Below are 4,860 nucleotides of genomic sequence, written 5' to 3'. Positions count from 1 at the left end.
ACTGTACTCACCCAAATTTGTGTTTAAAATTTTAACCTTTATCTATTTTGAACAAAATAATGGTCACTTTGTGTATTGATAGAGTCGGTGGACAAATTCAGTAACTCTATAATTAAAAAATCAATATGCTAGCGTCGTCACTGACTCTTATGACGACGAGCCAATGCCCATGTGGTTTCCTGGTTAACTCTAACTTTCCTAACAATAATTTACTGTCCCGACTTGTGTGAACATACAGCAATCACCACCTATATTAGTATATTATTTAAGTTCAGTCTCAAGCTAAATGACAAGAAGAATAGCAGAGGATCACATGTCGGTTGATTTGGACGTCTCAAGCTTTATCAACCAAATTGATCTGGTTTAACACTTTTAACTCACGTAAAAAATATGCAAAACCATACAAAAGGCTCTAATTTTCCAAATAAACAGTAACCATATCTGGTTTAACTCACTTCATCCTGATGCTTTGCCTTTAAAAGTGTTGCACAGTATGAGTGGCCAAATAAAAAGATGTCAGTAAGTAATTACTTCAAGTAAATATCAAATATCACCATATTTTTCCTTTGCTTAATTTGAAAGTAGAACGTAACTATATTAGTATTTCAATAATAATATCGATTTTGTGTGTCTAAATTAAATACTCTCCTTACAAAGTATTTTTGCTCCAACTCCACGAAAACACATACTCATTACTACTATTGAATATTCATTAGAACACTGGTTGTGAGGGACAGACGAATACTTGGAATTAACAACTAATACATCCACATAAATCCAAACTCCATAATCCACAGGCTTATCCCAGCATATTCAACAGCCTGGTTATACCATTGAAGAAATTTTTCAATGTGACCGATACAGTGTCATTATACAAATATTGAGAAATATGTGTTAAAAAAGTTAATAACTTAAAAAAAATAAAAAACTCTGACCATTTATATAAAAACACGTGATGTACCCTCTGTGTTCCGATCACAATAAAAAAAAATTCTCGTACCATAGGCATCACTTCCAGTCCAATAATTATTGGAGGAGGGTTCTCTACCCTCCTAATCTCTCTGCCCTTCCATGCCTTCCTATTTGAACGGTCACAGTTAAGCCACGTCAACATCTTATATTGATTTTTTTATAGAGATAATAAGATAAAAAGTAATATGTGAGAGGAGGGAATGGAAGAGGATGAGAATAGGAGGGTAGAGAATCCCCCTCTATAATTATTTCAAGCCCAGCCCTACCTCACTCCATCTATAAAAACCCTAGCTAGGTTCCAGTTCAAACACATCCTCTCAATCAAATTCCTAATCCTTCTAAAGCAAAGAGCCTTCTGTTTCACAAGCCAATCCAAACGTCCCAAATGGCTTCTAAGGCTGTAGCTTCCACTGCCCTCCTCCTCTCCCTCAACCTCCTCTTCTTCACCTTGGTCACCTCCACCAATGTTGACTGCCCACCACCTGCAAAAAAGGGACACCACCCTAAGCACGCAAGTCCTGCACTACCAAACCCCAAGCCCTCTAAGCGTGCCACGTGCCCAATAGACACTTTGAAATTGGGAGTATGTGCTGACGTGTTGAATGGTTTGGTGCACCTTGTCGTTGGTCCGCCAAAGTTCCCATGCTGCAGCCTCATTGAGGGCCTTGTTGACCTTGATGCTGCTGTGTGCCTTTGCACTGCAATCAAAGCTAATGTCTTGGGGATCCACTTAAACGTCCCCGTTTCACTGAGCCTGCTCTTAAACTACTGCGGGAAGCAGGTCCCTACTGGTTACGAATGTGCTTGAATTTGAAGCACTATTTATCCGTCGTGCTCTCAATTTTTATTACATATGCTTTTAATTATTTTCTCATTTCCATTTGGTGCGTGTCTAAGAGCTTTTGGGATGTTTATTGGTATACATATTCCATTTTTCATTCTTATTAATATTTCTTTCTATGTTTTGGTGGATGGATGGAAGGCTCCTTGCCTTCTTCCACATCCTCTCTAGCATTGTATTTTAATGAAATTTGTGGTTCAAATGTAATAATTGATGGTTGTTTCAGAAAGTAATTTAATTCATGTTCGTAGCTATATGCTTTCTACTATATATAGTCTTTTGCCAATCATTATATTTAGATACATAAAATCAGTATAATCTTTAGTAGAGTTGAGCCCTAGCACTGTATTTGGAACTCAACATGTTCTATTGTTTTTGGATCCAAAACAATAGCTTCAAAGACAAAACTTTAATTTCATTTTCTCCAAATTGGAAGAATTGTAAGGCTCAGGGAAATTTTGCATCAGAGATTTTCATTAAATCCAGTTTATCCGACAACAAACAAGTTGAATAAATAAAATCCAGTTTAAATCAACACACAATACTTTATCGTTAAGCAAATTCTTTGTCATGATATGATAACAATTGTGAACTTAAATAACTGTCATGCTATCAACAAGCTTGTGATCACCTCTAAGGTAAGTGGCCTAGGATTTAGAGGTCCACCTTAAGCTAAAGATAATTAGTATTCTAACAAACTAAAGGCGGTGGTATTGAAACTGAATTGGCACTATTAATTAGCGAGCAGCTAATCTCTTGGTCATAGTTCTATAGATCATGCGATCTTCTTAAGGAGACATACTTTCATGCAAATAAAGTTTAGTTCTAGTAATTTTATTGTCCAATAATTGTTCGTCATGTATTTCAAAAATGCATTACTTATCCAATATAACGATGGCAACGTGATAAATGGTGACATGAGATAATTTTTCTTTGTGGAGGATGCTAGCCTTGCACTTGGAAAGGTTTTAGTATCGCCCTATAATTTGCATGAATTGGGATTGAGGAGATACCACTTCTGTAATTCAGGACGTTAGAGTTTAGTCTTCAAATTTTGGTAGAAGTATATGCTTCTAAATAAGTTTTTGTTGGGGGATTTTTACGTGGACTTGGACTTTAAGAACGTCCTCTTGTCTCCCTTGGTACGGATTGGTAACAATTTCCAAGATATCTTGAAAGAGATAGTTTGTCTTAGGAAATACCCCGGTAATATCAACGGCTCAAAGATAGAATGATTGATCAAGATAATGACTTGCTCAAGTGAAGCATGGTGTGGAAGGTAGAAGATTATCAGTTTACAGTAGAGAGAAGGGGCTTGCATGGTTGCATGGCATTCTTAGTTGCATGATTTGGGCTTTCCTAGGGTGATAACTCTTTGGGCTTATTTCCTGGGTGGTTCTCTCTTCCTGCGTTTCTTCTCTATCTCTCTGTGTTACTTTAATCCCCTTCTGATGGCTTATCCCCCTCCTTATGTAAGTGAAGGCTTCTTTTCTAGGTTTCAAGGGAATATCCCTTTATGGCTTGGTACTCCCCTTCATTCTCCCTAGCTATCTTATTATTCCCCTTTTGGTGTAAACTAGCTACACTGTTGAGACTTGCAAATTGCCTCTTCCCAAGGTGCGGCTTTCCCAGGGCACTAAATCTGGTAATGCACTTCATGGCTTTTGCGCATTGGCTGTCTATGCAGGCTGGGAAGGGAAAGTCATCATGAAATGCCTGGCTTGTTGGGCTTAACATGCATTTAATGAAAGAATCTAGTTTAATCCTAACTAAGGGGGTTGGGTTGCTAGGGAAAGGGATAAACTAGGCTAGTTCTCTCAATGATGCCTGCATGAAACACAAAGGTTATAGGCTTGGATTTTTGGGCTCCTAAGCAGCCCAAAGTCTTCCATGACCCTGATTCCACGTAAACCTGATAACCTTCCGTAACCATCCACACCACAATCCACTAGCAAGCCCCGAATATGTGACTTGGGCTTAGCATGATTTGTGGCTAAGGAAGCATGGAGTGGCATGATATGTTTGTAAATATATTCATTGTCGTTTGAATGTAGGCTTTGCATGATAATTGGGCTTTGAGACTTGGTTGGGTTGGTGTGTGACATGCTTAGGCCCTAATAGTCTTAATTATCTTATCAATATGGCAGGAATAAGTTGTCAGTAAATTACCAATAGGGGTCATTCGCAACCCATGCGCACAATTTGTATATGCATAAAATAATTTCTATTACTGCCAGACCCATTGTACTGTTAATATGGTGGTGATATGTTGTTGAAATGGGCCACGCACACAATTGATACAAGAAGCAGCTTGGTGGTAAATAAAGGATAAAATGAAACAAAAAGATAAGATATAAAGGTAGATATATTGTCACGTCCACCGTAGCACGATATTGTCTGCTTTGGGCCCCGACCACACCCTCATGGTTTTGTTTCTGGGAACTCACAGGAGAACTTCCCAATGAGCCACCCATCCTGGGATTGCTCTCGTACGGACTCGCTTAACTTCGGAGTTTTGATAGAACTCGAAGCCAGTGAGTTCCCAAAAGGCCTCGTGCTAGGTAGAGATAGGAATATACATATAAGACTTATAGGATCCACTCCCTTGGGCGATGTGGGATGTTACAATCCACCCCCTTAGGGGCCCAATGTCCTTGTCGGCACACTTCCGGCCAGGGATTGGCTCTGATACCAAATTGTCACATCCCGCCCCAGGCCCCTACCACATCTCAAGCTCGACTCTACCGTAGCACGATATTATCCACTTTAGGCCTTGACCACAGCCTCACGGTTTTGTTTCAGGGAACTCAAGTGAGAACTTCCCAGTGGGTCACCCATCCTGAGATTACTCTTGCACAAACTCGCTTAACTTTGGAGTTTCGATAGAACCTGAAGCCAATGAGCTTCTAAAAGGCCTTGTGCTAGGTAGAGATGGGAATATACATATAAGGCTTACATAATCCACTCCCCTGAGCGATGTGGGATGTTACATATACTATCTCCAAGTGCAAGGAGAGACTTGCAAACCTCAAATACTTCGCTTCCAA

General features: G+C 39.4%; 1 pseudogene across 1 annotated transcript; it reads left to right on the top strand.

Annotated features, from left to right (window-relative positions):
• Positions 1-1,269: 1,269 nt before the first annotated feature.
• On the top strand, positions 1,270-2,042 carry LOC148696380 (14 kDa proline-rich protein DC2.15 pseudogene; annotated as a pseudogene). The gene has a single exon (XR_015963657.1). The product of XR_015963657.1 is annotated as a 14 kDa proline-rich protein DC2.15 pseudogene (transcript).
• The last annotated feature ends 2,818 nt before the right edge of the window (positions 2,043-4,860 follow it).

The sequence above is a fragment of the Pyrus communis genome, chromosome 6 (genome assembly GCF_041283825.1).
Source record: "Pyrus communis isolate YQ-2024b chromosome 6, ASM4128382v1, whole genome shotgun sequence".
NCBI lineage: Eukaryota > Viridiplantae > Streptophyta > Magnoliopsida > Rosales > Rosaceae > Pyrus > Pyrus communis.
This window is presented reverse-complemented; position numbering and strand designations above follow the sequence as displayed.